This window comes from Balaenoptera musculus, chromosome 21 (assembly GCF_009873245.2).
Source record: "Balaenoptera musculus isolate JJ_BM4_2016_0621 chromosome 21, mBalMus1.pri.v3, whole genome shotgun sequence".
NCBI classification, from domain to species: Eukaryota; Metazoa; Chordata; class Mammalia; order Artiodactyla; family Balaenopteridae; genus Balaenoptera; species Balaenoptera musculus.
This window is the reverse complement of record NC_045805.1, coordinates 10,984,822-11,007,578: the sequence shown is the minus strand read 5'-3', so window position 1 is coordinate 11,007,578 and position 22,757 is coordinate 10,984,822. Positions and strand designations below refer to the sequence as shown.

The 22,757-nt window shown below is 43.8% G+C and overlaps 1 protein-coding gene across 7 annotated transcripts in view; it reads left to right on the top strand.

The window, feature by feature from the left end:
* Window positions 1-10,665, top strand: part of CLN8 (CLN8 transmembrane ER and ERGIC protein) — a 30,978-nt gene extending 20,313 nt beyond the window's left edge. For 2 of the 7 annotated variants that reach the window (XR_005018164.1, XR_005018158.1), the window contains exons 3-7: window positions 3,379-3,698; window positions 3,853-3,932; window positions 5,179-5,220; window positions 6,396-6,463; window positions 7,542-10,665. The gene's annotated coding sequence lies outside the window, so the exon portion shown is untranslated. Of the gene's footprint in view, window positions 1-3,378; window positions 3,699-3,852; window positions 3,933-5,178; window positions 5,221-6,342; window positions 6,464-7,541 lie in introns of all 7 variants that reach the window. The other 5 variants (XR_005018161.1, XR_005018159.1, XR_005018160.1 and 2 more) reach the window with 5 other exon arrangements.
* The last annotated feature ends 12,092 nt before the right edge of the window (window positions 10,666-22,757 follow it).

Below are 22,757 nucleotides of genomic sequence, written 5' to 3'. Positions count from 1 at the left end.
CCTGATGAATTTCTGTATTTCTTCTGTGTAAATCAGCCCCTTTACGCTTTCTGTCACAACTGGGGTTGAATTCAGTAAAATTTTTTCCTAGGAAATTATCCATTTCATCTACATTTTCAATTTGGTTTGCATAGAGGGCTCAGTAAGTTGTTTTTTTTTTTTAAATACATTTATTTTATTTATTTATTTTTGGCTGCGTTGGGTCTTCATTGCTGCGTGCGGTCTTCCTTGCTGCGTGCTGGCTTTCTCTAGTTGTGGCAAGCGGGGGCTACTCTTTGTTGCAGTGCGCGGGTTTCTCATTGCGGTGGCTTCTCTCATTGTGGAGCATGGGCTCTAGGCACATGGGCTTCAGTAGTTGTGGCACACGGGCTCTAGAGCACAGGCTCAGTAGGTGTGGCGCACGGGCTTAGTTGCTCCGTGGCATGTGGGATCTTCCTGGACCAGGGATTGAACCCGTGTTCCCTGCACTGGCAGGCGGATTCACAACCACTGTGCCACCAAGGAAGCCCCTCAATAAGTTTCTTAAGAGACTCAAAATAGAAAATTCAGATTTCAAAATTTAAAAGAGAATTTTGAGATCACTGATTCTGTGCATGTAACTACGTGGTGATAATTTTTTTTCCTGTCTTAGTTCTAGTGTAATAAGGTGTTCTAGCAAATGAAATCATGCTTAGAACGCACAATTTGGGAAATGAAACTCAAGTTTTTAATACATCAGTTGACAATTACTTTCAGTATCTTGGGTGTCATTTACAATCCTGCAAATAATAAACTCGTAGCTTTTAACATTCAGGCCGAACAGTCACCTGACTGGGCCTCTTAAGCAGAAGATGAAAATAAAAATCACTTACTGTTTTGTCAGTGGAAATGTTATAGGCCAGTTAACAAAACTCTGAAACTTATGGACACGAATTTGAGCCCAGTTAGTTTCTAGTTCAGTGTACAAATCATACAGGCTCTTGGGCTCTGAGGAGAAAGCTTTAGTATACTCGGTCTATAAAAGAATCGTTTACCCTTAAAAAGTTCAAGTAGGAACCAGTGTCCTCCTCGGCCACCTCCTGAGATCAGGGCAGGCAGAGCCTTTGTTGTCAGGCCTCAGGGGAGGACACTGGGCGCATCACCCTGCTTAGGCCCTGGACGTGAGCACCACTGGTCAGCGGCAGGGCCCTTTCCCCTGAAGGATCTGTGACTTTCTTCCCTGGCCCCGCTCCGTCCCCCGGTCCTCTGTGGGCTTCGCCCTGCGCTGCTGTCCCGCGTCGGATCCCTTCCCAGCAGACGCCAAGACGAGGGCGGGCAGCGCACTCGGGCGCTGGAGGGAGGCGGGTGGAGCAGGAAGGGGACGAGGCCCGCTCTCAGTGCACCGCAGGCAGCCGGATGGGTCCGGGTCCCGGGAGGCACGGACAGCCCTGAGGGCCGGCTCGGCAGTAGTGGGTGGGCTGCTCTGGGCGTCAGTGCCGGCCTTTCCCTGCCTGCCCTGGGTGCAGCCACTCTGCAGACAGAGAGACAAGCTGGCCAGGGGACACGGTCAGAGCGCCGACTGTATTTGTTGGCTGCAAGTTTTATGTGAACATGTTCCTTTAAAAATAATACGTATCGTTGTCATTTTGTATAAATGGCATTGGGTACGGATGTTGGTTATTTTCCCGCTCAGTACTTTTTTGTGTGGAGACAGACGTTCTCTCTGTCGTTTCCAGGTCCAGCCTGGGACCCATGTCGCTCCGATCCAGGCCTTCAGCACTGCCCACCCAGATGGGCTCCGGCTCCGCAGGGTCACCAGCCGTGCTGCAGGGGACACCCGTGTGCCCCACCTGCCGTGGGCCGGAGCCTTGGGGTGAGATCAGCAGGAGTGGAAGCACTGGGTCCAGGCCTCCGCGGATCTCCTCCCGGCTGACACCAGGGGGCTCAGGTCTGCGTGGCTTCGCCCGCTGCCTGCCGGGGACTGAGCAGGCGCTGTGGTCCCGGCACCGCCCCTCCCGCCCCTTCCGACCGTGTGGCTCCCCGTGCTTGCCAGCTGTGTCGCCCGGTGCAGGCTCATCGTGCGGGTTCCCTATTCCTGATGAATGATCTGTTTTCGGTGGGAGGTGTCCCTCTTTTTTCCTGATGATTCTGCTTCTCTTGAAGCCCGGCTGCCCGTCAAGCTCCTCGGAGTCGGTGTCTCCCCACCTGTCACCTCCAGGCTCTCTGCGCCTCTGCAGGTCTCGCAGGTGAGGATCTCTGAGAGCGCATTCTCCAGCCCAACAGCCATGGTTCTGTTTAGTCTGATGCATCTAATGTAACTACTTATCTGGATGGACGCAGGCCTGATCTGTTCTTTTTCATCGTGCCCATGCCTCTTCTGAGTGGGTCCGTTGTTCTCATACTCCATTTTAATTCTCCTCCTTTCTAACCGCACGCTCAGTTTTCAGGGGTTGCTCTGGGAATCGCGTTCTTCATCCTTCACCTTCACAGTGCAGCTTATTCCGTATCGTGTGACATGAGAGTGTAGATTGTCCTTCAGTTTCTATAATGTGTATTGATTCAAGTTTCCTCTTTGCTCTTGTTGCAGTTTTACCATTTATATTTTCAAAAAATGTCTTTCATCTACACTTCATAATTATTAATGCATAATTTTTAAAAATACACTTTATTTTGGCAAACCTGTTAATGTCTAGTTTTTTTGGTTGGCTCTATATTTTATTTGTACCTCCTTCTCAAGATTTGTTTATATCATTCATCTTTACAAGCAGTAGGGTTTTTTGGTTATTCTTTTTTTTCCAGTAATCTATTTGTCCTTATATTTATGTCCTTCCTTCATGTTACTTTGAGTTTTAGTTTTCCTCTTTGTAAATTTTTATATTGAATATTTTGTTTTAAGTATTGCTTTAACTTCGTCCCACAAATTCTGACATTTTTGTTTTTATTTTCATTCAGTTCTAAATATTTCTTAACTCCCTTCTGATTTACTTTTAAACCCAAGTGTTATTTAGTAATGTTATTTTCTTTCCAAAAATGTGGTATTTAAAAAAAAAAGTCTATCATTTTGGTATTTGTTTTGACATTTATTGTCCTGTGCTAGAAAGAACATGACCACTTTGTTACTTTGGAATTTATTGTGTTTTCCTTTATTGCCAAGTACACTTTTCATGATATATGATCCTATTTCATAGACCTTCCACGTATTATACTTTTTAAGAATTACAGCCTCTGTTGGGTATTTCCATGCAAACGTAACGGTGCAAGCTTGGGAAGTGTCTGTCTCAAGTCTCTGTCTCTGCCCCCTTTGCCCCACCACTGTGCGCTGTCATGTTTCCTTACAATGATGTATGTACGTTGGTGGGACTCGCCTGGCACATCTCTTTTTAACCTTGTACTTTCAACCTTTTCTTCCTTTGCTTGCAGGAAACACAGTGGACTCCTGTGCATTTTCCTTCACCACAACCCTGTGTCAGATTGGCTTCGCTGTGTGTGTATCAGGCGAGCAGACTTTGCTTCGGTAACAGTTATGGTGACCCAGATGGAACATTCGTGCTGAGTGGTTTCCCACCTGTGGCACATCAGCCCCTGGCGGGTGGCGGCTCTGGGATCCTGTCCAGCAGCTGCCCGGGCGCTTTTGTCTCAGGGACAGCCCCCAGTGCCTGCCGCTGACTGGGCATCGCTGGACCACGGCACTTTCGATTCCCTGAAGGAAGCAAGGCTGTGGTCCTGGTCTGAGACATCTGGTAAGTGGTGGAACCTGTGTGTCAACACCAGGTGTTCTTCCCTACTGGGTGCGTTGGTTGGGATTTTCCTTTTGGGGAGAGGGGAGGCATAGGACTTAGTCATCTGGTTTTGAGCAGAGCACCACTTTAACTGGGTTTTCCCTTCTGGGTCGAGGAGTCTCTCGGTCATCCGGCACTGCCTACAGTCACCCCCCGTTAGACCACGGCTCCTCTGCACCCCGGTTGGAACAGCAGGTAGGAAACTTTCCATTCTTGTACTAGGGAACTGTGACCCTGAGAAGCCCTGGACACGAGTCTGGTTCTGGTGACACTGGCTGTGTGAAAGAATGTGAAATCAGAGCTCTATTCGATCTTGGAGTCCCCTAGGGTGTATTTTACAAAACTGGGACATTTTCAGCTAGGCTCCCACGTAAAGGAAGAAAATGTTATTTTATTGTAACACTGCTTAGCCCCATTATTTCTTGGGGTCCAGGGAGAAATGGCCCCAGTAGCTCTCTAAATCATGCCACCATATTTCATCTAAAACTGGGGAAGGTAAATGGTATGAAATTCCTTAGCCTTTATGCTATTGAATCAAAGTGAGCCTTTTGGAATGGGTTTGGCTCTTATCTTGGGTATGTATGTGTTTGTGTCTTGGTACATGAGTTCAAACCCTGTTTTCTCTTCCTGGTTTTGAACCTTGCTAGGGGGGGGTCCTGGTTTTGGGGGAGACCCCACTGGTAGGAAAGAAATTGAAAGAATTGATCTCAGAGACCGTCCTGGTATCGACCCTCGTTAGAGGGCCCCGGTAACCTGAACGTGGTGTAGACACTCGTAGAAACTGAAGGCTGAATCTGCTCTTGAGCCCGATTCAGAGCCACCTACAAGTTTGTCCGGAGGTGAGCTGTGTGAATGTGAGTGAATGATATGTACTATTGTCTGTTATTTAAACTGAATCGGCTATTTGGGTACTGAAGGAAATCTCACCTTGAAAATGGCCAAAATGGGGCTCTCTTGATGTTCTAGAAGACTGGTTTTTGCATATGCAGTGAGAGGAAGCTGGCTTTCTAAGAGGAACTTGCTTTACTCTCCCTGTGCCTTTGAGATACAAATGTTCTGACGATCTCCAATTCCTGAGACTGAAGAGAAAAAAGGGAAGGAGAGTTTTAACTCAAGCAGGAAAACTGAGATCTGTGTCTATATGGGTGCCTGTGTATGTTATAGAGATATGTCTTTACCTCCAGATGCTATCAAAATTAATTTGTAAATGAGCTCTATGTAATTGGCTTAAAGGAAATTAAATATCTAAATTCTCAGAAATATAAAAGTAACTAACCCAAATGAATTTCAGGGTCACATGATCTGTGAATATTCAGTATTAATATCTGGTGTTAAAGTTTAAGCTTGTTGATGCCTGAAGACAGAGATGCCTTCAGAGGCATGAACTATAATTTTTATTGTATTTAGGAAAGTTAATAAGATCTTATTAATCCTGTTACAGAATCATCACAAGGAAAATAACTTGATACAATGGAACTTTTAAGTAAGTTAAATGTAAATAAGGTAAGATTTCTGGGAGTTGAACTTTGGGAATAACTATGTTTTAGAAAATCTACTTAGAAATAGTCTCTCCAGATTTTGGCAACTTGAAACTTTAGAGTTTTGCTAAATGAGTCTAAGGTTACCCACTTCTGTCTTACGAGAGAAAACCTAAACATGTTTGGGTTTTTTAGACACACGTCTTATACCACATTGAGGAAAGAAATTATGCTATGAGAAGATGTATGTTTCTGGAGGTTGTAGAATATATTAGTAAGTTTTCCAATCAGGAAACGGTGGTATGATCACAATTGCTTCTTGTTTTTGCCAGAGATTAGTTTTTAAGGGTTAAAACTTGTAATATATGTATGTAAAGCTACTAAAATAAGGGAAACATTTCAGTATATAAGAAAAGTAGGATGTTTGTTTTCATTAAAAGAAGGTATATGAGGACTGAAAATGCATTTTGTTAAAGGGAAAAGTAATTTGGTCCTAAAGCTGGTTATTTCTAAATGGGAAAGAAAATAAGGGACAAGCTAATGTGGAAAAAAATAAGTTGTGACAGGTTTGTTTAAAGAAAAAAAAAAGAACCCAGAACCCCAAAGCATCTGAGAGAGATTAAACTAAGATTGCTCGGTATGTTTAATTACATGGGAAGCATTCTCAAATGAGTGATGATAAGCCTCCTTAGGTTATACTGTATGGGTAAATGTTAATATATTCTAGAAATTGTATGGAATTCTGAAAAATCTGGTGGTCCTGATAAAATGTCATAATTCTAGTTTTGTTAATTGAAGTCTATTTACTAAGACTCACCTCCCAGGTAGCTCATTATGTTACGTAATTTTTTTTAATTTTTATTTTATATTATATAGTTGATTAACAAGGTTGTTTGTCTCAGGTGTACAGCAAAGTGATTCAGTTATACATATACATGTATCTATTCTTGTTTAAATTCTTTTCCCATTTAGGTTTTTACATAACATTGAGCAGAGTTTCCTGTGCTATGCAGTAGGTCCTTGTTGGTTATCTGTTTTATATATAGTAGTGTGTACATGTTAATCCCAAACTCCTTAACTATCCCAATTATGTTACATAATTGTCAAGTTTAATTGAATTATTAAAGGACACTCAAGTTTGTTTCTGAAGCTTATCACAGCAATCTCTCTTTGGATAAAGATCATACATACTGGAAAAGGCATCATTGAAAGGACTGTCTCCAACCTAGATGGAAGGACTCTTACGAGGTACTTTTTTTTTTAATCAAGCATCAATGATATATTTTTTATTGAAGTATAGTTTACTTACAGTGTTGTTTCAGGTGTACAGCATAGTGATTCAGTTATGTATACATATATATCTGTTCTTTTTCAGATTCTTTTCTGTTATAGGCTCTTACAAGATATTGGGTATAGTTCCCAGGGCTATACAGTAGGTCCTTGTTTATTTTATATACGGTAGTGTGTGTATGTTAATCTCAGACTCCTAATTTACTTATCAGGTACTCTTAACTTGCTCAGGCACAGTGAGACTGAAGGGAATTGATACAAATTCATATGTCACAACTTCACTAGAGGATCTTCTTTCTAGCCTGAACACTGAGGGCAACACACCCTGCAACCCTCTCCTGCACCCTGTCTTTAAAAACCCTCCCCTAAAAGATGGGGTGGTGGCACAGGGGGTTCAGGTCTTTTGAGCACAAGCTGCCCGTCCTCCTTGTTTGGCCCCAGGTTGGATGCCTTACAAACGCTGCACTTTCCTTCACCACAACCCAGTGTTGCACCCAAGTTTGGTTCACTAACAATGGGCTGGGAGAGCTCACCAGGTAGCCATGTCTTTTCTCACCTGTCAGACAGGTGGGACAGAGCCCATGTAAATCATCTGCCAGGTTGTAGAAACTCTCTCCTCTCTTCCAGCCCATTATACAGGTGAACCTTGAATTGCATGGGTCCACTTAAAGGTGGATTTTATTCAATAAATATATTGGAAATTTTTTTGGAGATTTGCAACAATTTGAAAAAACTCAGACAAACCACACAGCCTAGAAATATTGAAACAAGAGTCAGGTATGTCATGAATGCATGAAATACATGTAGGTACTAGTCTATCCTTACACAGGCGAGTGGTATTCGATATAAAATTAAGAATGTGTTAGTGCTCTTACTGTTTTAGATCTTTGTGTCTCCCGTAGTTGGGACAGACGGTGGATTAGCCTATCACAAGTAAATGTCTTTTTATGTAACAATGTTCCCAATACTGTGTTATGAATATGACTGACGTTATAAGCCATAAAAAACATGTAACGAGTTATTCATTACCATATAGGCTAGGCCACTGTGAAGCACTCGTGTCAACCGCACCAGTCTACTGCTGACTGACTGAAGAAAAACGCACAACCTTCAGGTTTTTTGGGGGGCCGTACTGAGGACTATAGCCTGTCAGACAGCCCTCAGAGGTTACAGAGGAGCCAGGGTACGTAGGAGTTTTTTGCTTGAAACAGGAAATTCTGAACAAAGATTCCTGCTAACCACAAAAACAGGCATCTCAGGTTAATGATTTTAGTGCTTTTCTATGCATGAGAAGATGCAAGAGTCTGGGCTCAGTGAAAATATCCTTTAGGTGTGCATCTTAACTAAGGCCAGTATCCAGAGCACAGAATGGTGCCTGGTATCCTCCATTCATGGCCAGTTTGTCCCACAGTGCTGGGAATTCTCATTTTGTAGGTCAGATGAGGACTTGATAGGCCAATGTTTTATTTTTGGATTAGGCCCTGTTGATAACCTAAAATTCTCTGGATCACCTGTCCTAACTAATCTGTTATGATCCGGGAAGTCTTTTTCCTTGTTTCTTCTCATATCTAGAGTTGCACTATTCCAATTATTCAATATAGAGTCATATATATATATGACTGACTGCCTCAAGATTTTAGCCATCATTCATTTTGTCAAAGGCCTGGTTACACATTGGGTAATACAAGAGACAATGATCTTATAAAACAGACAGGATATCATACAGGTAGTAACATTAATAAAGTCATAAGTAGGGATTTAAGCCATGAGGTTCTGGAACCAAAACCAGCTCCCTAAAACGATCACCAAGACTAGGAAGTGAATCACTTAAGGCAGAAATCTGGTTTTTCGTGTGGGTCATTAAATGCATCCTATTAGAAGATTTGTCTGGTATGAAAACACAGCATTCAGTTTGAATTACAGCACAGGTGCCTCCTTGAGATGCTATAAGGCTATCAAGGGCCATGTGATTTTGTAATACCGCTTTTCTCATCATAGAGGCCTCAATGATTGATCATTTAGGGGCTTTTGGGTGAATTCTGTTAAGGCTTTGATATGGGGAGGTCCATCTTCCAATCCTACTAAAAGCATAAAAATAGATGCTACATGATCATACCAGGGGAATACAGATCTCTTGGTAAATTTGCTGGAGTCATCTCTAAATTAGCACACAAGTGGCCTTGAGCCTTAGGGAATCCTGAAGTATATCTTCCCATCCATCCTGGAAGAAGCCAGGGATGTAGATTGGTGCCACAAAACCACTGAGTTCCACTGGGTGCAACCCAGTATACTCCTGGGCGCCTGACCCAGTCTGTTCCATATCAATCACTATCTTTAAGGGAAATGATGATACACTGACATTTTTCATTAAGGCACCCAGCCTAATTTTCTGGTGTTATTAGGCTGAATATCTTCAGTGTGATTTAATTGTTCCTAACATAGGGAGGCGCCTTAAGGGACCACAGCCTGGTATTAGCCATATAAACCTATCCCATAACTGAGGGGGTGTCCCTCCTAATAGTCAGGAAGTTATAATTTTTGACTGAAATTTAGCTGTTGCTGTAATTGAGCTTGAGTAACTTTAAGGGAAAACTCATTTATGGCCAAAGTCAGAGCAAGAATGCTTGACTGGCCAAGTGAGGGGTTCCCATAGTAGCATCAGCTGCGGATCAGACAGAACTTGAACTTCTTTTTTCTAAAATTTTCTATGGGCCATCCAATCAGAGCCTTGGAGAGGAGAAACCCCCTAACCAGAAGTAGTGGATGTAGGTAATTGACCACAAACCCAACAACTGGAATGACTTCTAAAATCTGCACAGGATCGTACCCATGATAGAAAAACATTTGATTCATGTGCAAAAAGTCCAAGAAATCAAGAAAATGTTATTAATAATCATACGGTAAGGTCCAGCATCTTGGGATAGCTGTCTCCTTCTGATGTCGTCGTCTTCTCGTCCTGGCGTTGGTGTTTCTTTCCTATCAGAGCATCGCTTTAAGGGGAGTTTGAGGTCAGCAGTCCTCTCTGTAGACCAGACCGGTGCCTTTTTAGGTGGGAAATATGAATCCAAGAGTCAATTACCTTCGATTTTGCTGTGCATGAGCTACTTAAAAGAACCTGATAAGGGACCTTCCATCTAGGTTGGAGAGAGTCCTTTAAATGATGCCTTTTCCAGGTTGCAGGTCATAGGGCATCTGATCATCATTTAAAGAAAGAGTACTGTGATAAGGTCCGGAAACAAGCTTATAATGTCCTGTTAATGCAATTAAACCCTTGCAATAACGTAACATACCCCTTCTCATTAGTATAGGTTCATATAGTCCTTCATCCAGTCTCACTGGTCTCCCCCTGATCAGTTCAAAAGGAGACAAATGTTTTCCGAAACGGGTGGATCTGAGGTTGAGGAGAACCAATGGAAGGGCCTTAGGCCAGGTAAGGAATAAGCATTCATCATCTTAGCCAGTTGGGTTTTAATTGTTCCCTTTGTTCTTTCTACTAACCCAGAGTACTGGGGGTGGTAAGCACAATGGAAATGCTGCGTAACGGGCCCAATCTTAACCATTTGTCCAGTAAAATGAGTTCCTCTGTCAGCATGTGGTTCTGAGGGGGGTCCCCAGATGGGCATCACTCTTCGTAAAATAAATTCCCTACCGATTGGGCTGTGGCCCTTCAGCATGGGATGCCTCAACCCAGTGTGAAAACATACAAATCATAACAAGAACATACTGATAACCTTGAGAGGGGGGCACTGTATAAAATCAGTCTGCCAAATTGCAACGGGACCTGCAGGTCATGGCAAATTCCCTTGAGAACTATGTAACGGCTTCCCTAGGTTATATTTTGGACAAGTGGTACATCTTGAATAAACACCTCCCAAGCTATCACAAAAGCCTTTCGACAATTTTTTACCCCATAATACCGTCTTATCTGGGTTCCAGTGTATTAACTCGTGAATATATTGCAAAATAGGATATTGAGCTTCAAACAGAAGGATAGGCTTCCCGTCTGGGTGTATCCACAGCTCTTTGCGTGCGTTCAGTCTTCCTCCCTTGTGTGTCCAGGTGTCTGTTTTCTGGTGCTGTTCCTTGAAACTTTACCATGTCAGTAAGGTTGCTGGGAGGCTGAAAGGGAAAGGCAGTGGTTAGCTGGTTGTTTTTGTTTTTCAGAGCCTCAGTCTTGGCAACGTGATCAGCTAAAGAGTTTCCTTTTGTTTCAGCAGTGTCAGCCTTTGAATGATACCTGAATAGCAAGTGCACCTGGCAGGAGAATGGCATCCAACAAGTCTGCTACATGTTTACCATTTTTAATAGGCTGTCCTCGGGATGTTAGAAATCCTGGTCCACCCCAAGAGCACAGCGGCCGTCTGTACATATCAGCAGGCTTTCCTTCTGCCAGCTGGCAGGCTCTCAGTGCTATTAGTTCAGCCTGCTGGACAGAAGAGACATGAGACGAGGGACCATTTTCTAGGACAGACACTGGAGGAACAATGGCAGAGCCAGCCTGGCACCTCCCATGAGGTCCTCGCAGATACGCACCACCCATGAGTAACAAAATCAGGATTATCCATTGGGCTTTCTTGAAGATCAGTCCTGGGATAGAAAAGATATTCATTATTAACATCTGATTCTTCTGGGAGCAAGGTGGCTGGATGAAGTTTGTCACACCTGTGGGGAGAGATTTGGTGAGAGCGAGACAATCTCATGAGAAGTTAAATCGGCTTGAATAATATGTGTGATGAGTTTAGTAAAGCTTCCATGGCATGGGGGACAAAGAACGGTGAGAGTGTGACTCATGATGCAGCACAGCTGTTGCTGAGACAGCCCCGGGACAAGGAGGGGGGAAGCCCTTGTTTACTGCAGCTAGCTGCTGGCTGTATATCCTATTGGTGAGTAGTTGCTGGGTTAATACTCCATGTGGCACCTTTGTTTTCATGTACAAAGAGAAAAATGGGTAAATCATAATTTGGATGCCCCAAGGCTGGGTTCTTTTTAGGGTCTCCCTGGCTTCAGAATGTTTTATTTCCCAACGAGGTTCAGCTTGGCCTTGTTTAAACAAGTTATATAATGGTTGGGCCACTAAAAAAAAAACTTTGTAATCCAGTTCCTGCAATAGCCTGCAGGGTCTAGAAATCCCCTTAAATGCCCTTTTGTCCTGGGGCGGGGAAAGCCAAAATGTCTTGCACCATCAATTAAAGGTCCTTGAGATATCATTTGTCCTAACTATTTCACGTTAGCCTTACAAAATTGTAATTTTTCCTCGGACACTTTGTCCCTTTGAGCTAGTTCCTGAAGTACAGGCTGTCTTCCTATTTATCAAAGAATTTGAACACAACAGCAAGTCATCTGCACACTGTATCAGAACTGACTTATGAAGAAAAGCTAGGTCATCTAGGTACGTTCTTAGTATCTGGGGACGGTGAGTATAGCCCTGCCGCATTGCACTCCACGCATGCTGCCGTTCAGCCCGAGTAGAGGCAAAGGGTACCGGCCACCAGGACGCACAGGGGTGCTGAACAGTGCACTGCGGAGGCCACAGAAAAGAAGTCACTCTTCTCAGGAACACAGGACGGTGAGGTATGGGGGTTGGCAATAAACAGTGGCGAGGAGTAATGATAGCACTGCTAGAGCTCAAACCCTACACAAACCTCCAGCCCTTGCCATTAGGCCTTCTAACTGGCAGAGTGAGTGTGTTACAAGGGCCGGTGCAAGGCGTGAAGCCTTTCTCAGTGTGAGCTGGTGGCAGGTGTTATTCCCTCCATGGCTTCCTGCCTCCATAGCGGTACTGACACGGTTCTTCTCATCTCTGGTCGTTTTAACGGGCGGTGTGGAACGTATTTCCACATGTCAGTAACTCTTCAGGTACTAAGCCTAGCAAATCTTAAGTCTGCATCACCTTGACCATGGGTCACAAACATTGTATGATGAAGGAAATCAGCTCTAAACACATCTCCCCCTTAGGAGTAAGGAAATATGGGCTTCATAAGTTTCTAATAAATCTCTTCCTGTCAGGTGAATAGGGGTGCTTTCTACTAGAAACGACGAGTGCCTTCCTTTAAGTTCTCCTAAGTAAAATGCTGAAGATAATGGTTTAAGAGCCTTAAAAGGTGCAGTAGAAATCCCTACCATCTACACTGAAGTATTACTTCATGGGAGGGAGCCTCTGATTTTGCTTTAAAACTGAGAAGGTGGTCCCTGTATCTATTAGGGCTTTGTTTCTCTCTGTCTTGTGTACTTCTCCCAGGGTGTTACATAAGAAAGACTCCCACTGTTCCCTCAGGGGAGCCCTATTCTTGTGTAACTCGGTATTCTGATCTGAAATCTAGTCTGTTCTTGAAATCTTTCATTTTTCTACAGTTCCTTCTCCAATGTTTTTTTTTTTTTTTTAAACACAGTAAAAGCAAATGCTAGGTTCCTCTGTCAGTCGAGGATTGAACCAGGGTTTGTTAACTGTAGCCTGACCTTGCTTACTTAATTGGCACGATTGAAGGTTCACGATTTTTTTTTTTAATAAATTTATCTTTAGCTGCGTTGGGTCTTCATTGCAGCACGTCAGTGCATGGGCTTTCTCTAGTTGCGGTGCGCAGGCTTCTCATTGCAGTGGCTTCTCTTGTTGCGGAGCACGGGCTTCAGTAGTTGTGGCACGCAGGCTCAGTAGTTGTGGCTCACAGGCTCTAGAGCGCAGGCTCAGTAGTTGCCCCACAGCATGTGGGATCTTCCCAGACCAGGGCTTGAACCTGTGTCTGCGTTGGCAGGAAGATTCTTAACCACAGTGCCACCAGGGAAGTCCCAAAGGTTCACGATTTTTATAGATGTATCCTCTCCTTCAATGGTTTTGAAAAGCTGGTCAGCCAGTGTGGTAAGGGCATTTGTATGTAACGCTGACCAACCTAAGTTGTGTTTTTTAATTACAGTAGCCAATTCCTCATTTATACCTTCTAAAATGGACTTAAGCAAAGGATCATTTTGGTGATTAGAGAACATTCAGGTGTTATGCCAGTATATTGTTTAAAAGTTCTCACACCTCATAATCTAGGATTTTATCTTGTTTTTGTTTGCACTGCTGAATTTTTGTCCAGGCTATGGCTTTTGGGAAAAACTCTGGGATAAGTGAGTAATTTATGAGCTAATTCCTTGCATTCAACTCGAAAATCGAAGTTTGTTAAGGGGTGTTTCCATTCTGCTTTCTCTATCCATTGCCTTGCTTTACTTTCAGAAAGGAATAGCTGTATTAATGGATACAGATCTGCAAACCCAGACTCATAGGTTTGGATGGTTAACTCGTATTCCTTTGCATATCCCAATGGGTCTTGACTAGGCTCAGGAAACCCCTTAGCTAAAGCCCTAAGTTTTGCTCAAGTCCAGGGTGTGTATGTAAACACAGAGGACAGTTCACCTCTTCCTGTGAAAGGTTTCTCCTTAAAGGGGGATAGAAGTACTTCTGGTTTAATGTCCTCCTTTCCTGAGGGGAGAGGAAGCAGCAAGGGGCAGAGGTGATGGAAGAGAGAAGGGAACAGCATCTGCGTCAGTGGGTTCAGATAAAAGAGGATATGAGGGGGAGCAGAGGGAGAGGCAGGGTTAATACTAGCAGCTTTCAGAAACGTTGATAAAGTAATTTTTGGTTGATTTCCTGCAGAAGCTTATCCTTTCCTCTTTTAGAAGCTTCTAAATATCCATAAGCATTCCATTCCGTCTGTCTGATCTTATGGACTGCTTTCACTAGCTGCATATACAAGAACATTCTGGAATGTCAGAAGAACCCAAATATGGCCATTTTAGGTTGTGATCTCCTTTAGTGTGGTTTCTCCAATCAAGTAAGTATTTGCAGGTATAAATTCCATACATATTGTACATGAACCTGGCCTGGGTGTTAGTTGGAGGCTAGCAATCTGTCCTTCCTTTTTGTTTTGAAAGCTTTGTTTCCCATTGCAAGGTCGATTTGTTGAGATAAGAATCATTAGTGATGATCCCGTGGTGGGCCAGTGTGCTGGTGGTTGTGAGCTTGATTCCTCTGGATTTTAGCCTAGAGCCACTGCAGCGCTCTTACAGGTCCCTACCTTCTGTAGCCTAAGACCATGGTGGGGGCTTGCAGCACTGAGTGGCCGGCTCTTATGTGTGTCCCCAGCTGAGATGAGTGGGTTTCCCTCTACAGACGGCAGCTCAGTGTGAGGACTTACCTCCACCGCTCCCACCAGTTTCCCAGTGGCCTGAGAAAGCCAGTGCCGTCAGGAAGGAGATGTCAGGAAGGAGATGTCAGGAAGGAGATGTCAGGAAGGAGATGTCAGGAAGGAGATGTCAGGAAGGAGATGTCAGGAAGGAGATGCTCATCAGGGCTTCCAGCTCCGAAGAAGGGACATCTTCATTTTTATTCCAATTCATTTTTATTCCAATACTTTCTGTTCAAGTCCAAATAAAGGAAAAATGACATGTCAGTCTCCCACCTAATTTCCCAGTCCAACCAAACTCAGTGTCTTTCAACTGAGTAAAATCTTCCCAATCTCTCTCAACTGGGATAACCCAGGTACTTCTTCTTGAAATTAAATTCAAGGAAAACCTCCTCCCCTCCAGTGAGGACTTAATCCACCACCGACTACAACAGGATCAGCCAGTAACAGGAGATCTGAGACCAGGAGGGCTCGCCAAGGAGACAGGTGGGCGCAAGAGGCCTCTGCTGGCCAGCCCCCCCCGTCTCTGCAGGGCTCAGGCAGAGGAGAAGCCTGCTCCGCGTCCCTTCAGGTCACCAAAGCTGCTGACTGAAGGAAAACATACAGCCCAAAAGCTGTAAGTTAAAGTTTTAAGCCCAGGAGACAGCCTCTCAGGAGGTAAGGGAGGTGCCAGGATGCATAGAGTTTTTGTTGGAAGACAAGAATTTAGTCAAAGATTACTGCTTACCACACACACCAAAGCCCCAGACAGTGTAGGTTAATAATTTTAGTGCTTTTGTGTGTATGGGAAGATGAAGAATCTGGCCTCACTGAAATTATTCTTTAGATGTGCACTTAACGATCTAGGGCTGGTACCCAGAGCACAGAATGTTTCCTGAATCCCCACAGGGCACGCCGTCAGGGCAGCTGCAGCAGCTGATGGCTCGATCGTGCCCAGTGTTCTTTGTTACTGGAATGGCAGGCGACACTCCTTGTCCACACTTCATCCATCATATTGCTGCTGCTTCGTTATCAATGCGTGGACCATTATACCTGTAAATAAAAATGAATTTTCACATTGTTTTTGTTTTTGATGTCTACTGTTAGTAATACGTGGAACCTCTGCAGTGTTTTTTTGTTTTTTGTTTTTTTTTAAATTTTATTTATTTATTTATTTATTTTTGGCTGTGTTGGGCCTTCATTTCTGTGCGAGGGCTTTCTCCAGTTGCAGCAAGCGGGGGCCACTCTTCATCGCGGTGCGCGGGCCTCACTGTCGCGGCCTCTCTTGTTGCGGAGCACAGGCTCCAGACGCACAGGCTCAGCAGTTGCGGCTCACGGGCCCATTTGCTCTGTGGCACGTGGGATCTTCCCAGACCAGGGCTCGAACCCGTGTCCCCCGCATTGGCAGGCAGATTCTTAACCACTGCGCCATCAGGGAAGCCCTCTGCAGTGTTTTATATCATAATATTGACATACTGACAGATGACTCATCTTGTAAACGTACATCATTGATAAATGCAGTATTGTAAGTATTCTCTTCCTTATGATGTTAACATTTTCTCTAGCTTACCTTTCTGTAAGAATGCACTGTATACACACAACATAGGAAATATGTTAATTGACTACGTTATTGGTAAGGCTTCTGGTCAATAGTAGGCTATTAGTAGTTGAGTTTGGGGGAGGCAAAAGTTACACGCAGGAGAGAGAGAGCGTTCCCAAGATGGCAGAGGGGAGACCCTGAACTCGCCTGCTCTCATGGGCAAACCAGAATTACAGTGTGCAAAGAACATATTGTTGACAAAGACCCAAACCTACCAGAAAAGATCTGCAAGTGATAAAGAACGAACCACAACCTGGGTAGAAGGGGCCGAGTCACAGCACCATCGAGACCCCCAGAGGAGGGAGAACAAGGTGGCAGCAGAGGGCGTGGAGCTCACCCCCTCCCACAGACGTCAAATGCATCTACATGTGGAGCAGTTCTCAGGGGAACTACGTGGAAACTGGCAGAGCTGCTGTACAACCAAGGCTGCAGCAAGATACGTAACCAGCGAGGACAGGAAGAAAAGCATTGGTTCAGGACCCCTGCCCCCGGGAGGGGACTAAGAAGAGGGAGATTGTGCGGGTGGACACTTGCCCTTGGGAGTGAGCCAGTCAAGCCAGACTGGACATCCCAGGCCTGGGGCCCTGCGTAGTGGAGACAAGCCTCCCTTGGCTGGTTGGAGAAGCCTAGGCTCCGTTCATGAGGAGTGCATAGGTGCTGGCTCGCCACTGGACAGGCTGGAGAGAGGTCTGACCTAGTGGCTCCCACCCTGCCAGGCTCCCCAGTCTGAGTGAGGAGACATGCCATGCACTCCATGCCCCACCTCAGCAGTGTTTCTAGGGCAGCCAGGCCCTGGGAGGAGACTCAATCGAGGACCACAGGGGTGGCCTAGGGGCCCGGGGTGAGGTCCAGATGGGGTGGTGGCAGCAGCTGTCAGTGCACCACGCAGGCAGCCCAGACCCTCTAAGAACAGTGGGGCTGCTGGAACCCCTGCAGCACACCACAATCCCCCAACTCCCAGCTGAGCTAATCCGCTCACCCACCCACTCCAGGCCACAGCCTTGCACTAGGTCTCGGACAGCCACACAGGGGAAAGACGTGACGCTGGGCTGCATCCAAGCAGAGGGGCAGACACCAGCACAGACCTCTAATCACACGAGCCCCACCTGCTCCAGCAATCCCCTCCTTCGGAGCAAAGGCCCCAATGCAGAAAGAAGGAAAAACACACTTCAAGGAACAGAGCCAGCTCAAGACTGACCCTCAGGGCTTCCACTCCAGCTTGGGAGGAGACACTCTCCCCCCAAGTCCTGACAGGCTGGGGATGGCCACTGAGCACAGAAGCCCTGCCCACACCCTGCAAAGTTTCCAGCTCCTGCAAACCAGCCGCACACCCTGAGGGAAGACGTGGCTGGTGTCCACATCAAATCCAGTCCTCCCACCAAAGGCACTGGGGACACAGTCTGTATGGGGATGGTCCCACCTAAGAACACCCCTTTGAGATCACAGCAGGTAACTGTTTCACCTAAATTCATAGACACAGAAATTTAAGAAAAATGACAACACAGGGGAGCTACTCTCAATTGAAAGAGAGCAAAACCCTGAAAAAAATAATGAAACAAGGGTAATGAGTCTACCAGACACTGAATTAAAAACGCTAACTGAATTAAAATAATCTGTGCTTAGATCAATTCTTAACAAGGAACTAGAAGCTATAATGACAGCCTAATCAAAAATAGATAATTTTTAAAAAACAGGTAATTAAATCTGAGATTAAAAAGCACTCTAGAAGCAATAAACAGCAGACTAAATGACACAGAAGAACACGTAAGTGAACTGAGAGAATAGAAATCACCCAATCAGAACAGCAAACAGAAAGACAAATGAAAAAAAGAAGGCAACATACAGGATCTATGGGATAATATAAAATTGTGTCAGCATTTCCATAATAGGGATTCTCCACAAGGAGAAGGAAGGGGATCAAATGTATTTTTAAGAAATTATGGCTGAAAACTTCCCAAACCTAAAAAAGGAAGCAGATAACCCAAGTACAGGAAGCACAGAGGGTCCCAAACAACATGAGCATAAACAGACTCACTGAGACATACCACGATCACAATGGCCAACATTACAGAGGATTCTAAAGGCAACAACAGGGAAACAAGAGTCATATACAAGGGAACCCCCATAACGCTATCAGCTGATTCCTCCATGGAAAGTCTGCAGGCCTAAAGGGGGCGGCATATATACAGAGTTCTCAAAAGGAAAAACCTGCCACCTCGGATACTGCACCCAGCAAGATCATCATATGAGACAGAAGGATAAAGAATTTCTCAGGCAGTCAAAAACCAAAATAATTCACCAATACTAAAACTATTCTAGAAGTGTTGAAGGGTCTTTTTGAAACGGAAAAGTAGCAGGAAACTGTACGAAAGGGAAAAGCCCAATAGGAAAGGCAAATACATACTAAGGATTTAAGATCACTTAAACCAGTATGTAGACTGAAACACAAAACAAGATTGTAAAAGCAATTATAACTACAACTAACAGTAAAGGGATGAACATGAAGATGTAAACTATAACATCAAATATACACAGTGTACAAGGGGAGTAAAAAAAAAAAGATCTTTTAGAACATGTCTGAACTTAAATGACTTATCAGTTTAAAGCAAGTACATATAATTATGGGTCAACATACGAGCCCCATGGTAACCACAAATCAAAAACCGACAACAGATACACAAAAACCAAAAAGAAAGGAAACCAAGCATACTACCGAATAAAAATCAAACCACAACGTGAGAAACAAGCAAACAGAGAAGAACTACAAAAACTGGGAAACAAAGAATAAAAATGGCAATAGGTATGTACTTATCATTAATTACTTTAAATGTCAGTGGTCTAAATGCTCCAATCAGCAGACACAGGGTGGATTTTTCAGAGCGTACATTTTTCTCTGAGTTGGACTCCTCCACAACTGACTATTCCTAAGGGGCTGATGAGCTGCCTGGGCCTGGGAAGAAAGGATCCAAACCTTCCAAAAGGTGAGCTCTGCACTGGCCAAAAATATTAAAAGTTTGATTTCCTCTCCTACAAGTGTGAGGAAATAAATCAGTTTCTGGGCTGGAGAAAACTTTAGATAAACTAGAGGCAAGAAGGGGATAAAGCTCTCCAACCTCTTCTTCAACTTGGTCACTGCTGCTGGAGCCCCTCCTAGCATTCCCACCAAAATCACAACTGCTGAACAAGCATTGAGAAAAAAAACTGGAACCAAGATTGGTTCAAGATGGCGGAGTACAAGGATATGCTCTCACGCTCTCTTGCAAGAGCACCGGAATCACAACTAACTGCTGAACAAGCATCTACAGGAAGACACTAGAAATCACCAAAAAAGATACCCCACATCCAAAGACAAAGGAGAAGCCACAATGAGATGGTAGGAGGGGCGCAATCACAATAAAATCTAATCCCATAACTGCTGGGTGGGTGATTGACAGACTGGAGAACACTGAAACCACAGAAGTCCACCCACTGGAGTGAAGGTTCTGAGCCCCACGTCAGGTTTCCCAACCTGGGGGTCCGGCAACAGGAGAAGGAATTCCTAGAGAATCAGACTTTGAAGGCTAGCAGGATTTGACTGCAGGACTTCGACAGGACTGGGGGAAACAGAGACTCCACTCTCGGAGGGCACACACAAAGTAGTGTGCGCATCAGGACCCAGGGGAAGGAGCAGTGACCCCAGGGGAGACTGAACCAGACCTACCTGCTAGTGTTGGAGGGTCTCCTGCAGAGGCGGGGGGTGGCTGTGTCTCACCGTGGGGACAAGGACACTGGCAGCAGAAGTTCTGGGAAGTACTCCTTGGCGTGAGCCATCCCAGAGTCCACCATTAGCCCCACCAAAAAGCCCAGGTAGGCTCCAGTGTTGGGTCGCCTCAGGCCAAACAACCAACAGGGAGGGAACCCAGCCCCACCCATCAACAGTCAAGTGGATTAAAGTTTTACTGAGCTCTGCCCACCAGAGCAACAGCCAGCTCTACCCACCACCAGTCCCTTCCATCAGGAAACTTGCACAAGCCTCTTAGCTAGCCTCATCCACCAGAAGGCAAACAGCAGAAGCAAGAAGAACGACAGTCCTGCAGCCTGTGGAACAAAAACCACATTCACAGAAAGACAGACAAGATGAAAAGGCAGAGGGCTATGTACCAGATGAAGGAACAAGATAAAACCCCAGAAAAACAACTAAATGAAGTGGAGATAGGCAACTTTCCAGAAAAAGAACTCAGAATAATGATAGTGAAGATGATCCAGGACCTCGGAAAAAGAATGGAGGCAAAGATCGAGAAGATGCAAGAAATGTTTAACAAAGACCTAGAAGAATTAAAGAATAAACAAACAGAGATGAACAATACAATAACTGAAATGAAAAATACACTAGAAGGAATCAATAGCAGAATAACTGAGGCAGAAAAACGAATGAGTGACCTGGAAGGCAGAATGGTGGAATTCACTGTTGCAGAACAGAATAAAGAAAAAAAGAATGAAAAGAAATGAAGACAGCCTAAGAGACCTCTGGGACAACATTAAATGCAACAACATTCGCTTTATAGGGGTCCCAGAAGGAGAAGAGAGAGAAAGGACCTGAGAAAATATTTGAAGAGATTATAGTTGAAAACTTCCTACCATGGGAAAGGAAATAGCCACCCAAGTCCAGGAAGCACAGAGAGTCCCATACAGAATAAACCCAAGGAGAAACACGCCGAGACACATAGTAATCAAAGTGGCAAAAATTAAAGACAAAGAAAAATTACTGAAAGCAGCAAGGGAAAAAGGACAAACAACATACAAGGGAACTCCCATAAGGTTAACAGCTGATTTCTCAGCAGAAACTCTACAGGCCAGAAGGGAGTGGCATGACATATTTAAAGTGATGAAAGAGAAGAACCTACAACCAAGATAACTCTACCCAGCAAGGATCTCATTCAGATTCGATGGAGAAATCAAAAGCTTTACAGACAAGCAAAAGCTAAGAGAATTCAGCACCACCAAACCAGCTCTACAACAAATGCTAAAGCAACTTCTCTAAGTGGGAAACACAAGAGAAGAAAAGGACCTACAAAAACAAACCCAAAACAATTAAGAAAATGGTAATAGGAACATACATATCAATAATTACCTTAAACGTGAATGGATTAAATGCTCCAACCAACACAGGCTTGCTGAATGGATACAAAAACAAGACCCATATATATGCTGTCTACAAGAGACCCACTTCAGACCTAGGGACACATACAGACTGAAAGTGAGAGGATGGAAAAGAGATATTCCATGCAAATGGAAATCAAAAGAAAGCTGGAGTGGCCATACTCATATCAGATAAAATAGACTTTAAAGTAAAGAATGTTACAAGAGACAAGGAAGGACACTACATAATAATCAAGGGATCAATCCAAGAAGAAGATATGGTAATTATAAATATATATGCCCCCAACACAGGAACACCTCAATACATAAGGCAACTGCTAACAGCTGTAAAAGAGGAAAATGACAGTAACACAATAATAGCGGGGGACTTTAACACTTACACCAACAGACAGATCATCCAAACAGAAAATTAATAAGGAAACACAAGCTTTAAATGACACAACAGACCAGATAGATTTAATTGATATTTATAGGACATTCCATCCAAAAACAGCAGATTACACTTTCTTCTCAAGTGCGCACAGAACATTCTCTAGGATAGATCACATCTTGGGTCACAAATCAAGCCTCAGTAAATTTAAGAAAATTGAAATCATATCAAGCATCTTTTCTGACCACAACGCTATGAGATTAGAAATCAATTACGGGGGGGAAAAAAACATAAAAAATACAAACACATGGAAGCTAAACAATACATTACTAAATAACCAAGAGATCACTGGGGAAATCAAAGAGGAAGTCAAAAAATACCTAGAGACAAATGACAAAACATGACGATCCAAAACCTATGGGATGCAGCAAAAGCAGTTCTAATAGGAAAGTTTATAGCAATACAAGTCTACCTCAAGAAACAAGAAAAATCTCAAACAATCTACACCTAAAGGAACTAGAGAAAAAAGAACAAACAAAACCCAAAGTTAGCAGAAGGAAAGAAATCATAAAGATCAGACCAGAAATAAATGAAATAGAAACAAAGAAAACAATAGCAGAGATCAATAAAACTAAAAGCTGGTTCTTTGAGAAGATAAACAAAATTGATAAACCATTAACAGGACTCATCAACAGGGAGTGGACTCAATAAAATTAGAAATGAAAAAGGAAAAGTTACAACAGAAACAGCAGAAATACAGAGCATCCTAAGAGACTACTACAAGCAACTCTATGCCAAAAAAATGGACAACCTGCAAGAAATGGACAAATTCTTAGAAAGGTATAACCTTCCAAGACTGAACCAGGAAGAAATAGAAAATATGAACAGACCAATCACAAATAATGAAACTGAAACTGTGATTAAAAATCTTCCAACAAACAAAAGTCCAGGACCAGATGGCTTCACGGGTGAATTCTATCAAACATTTAGAGAAGAGCTAACACC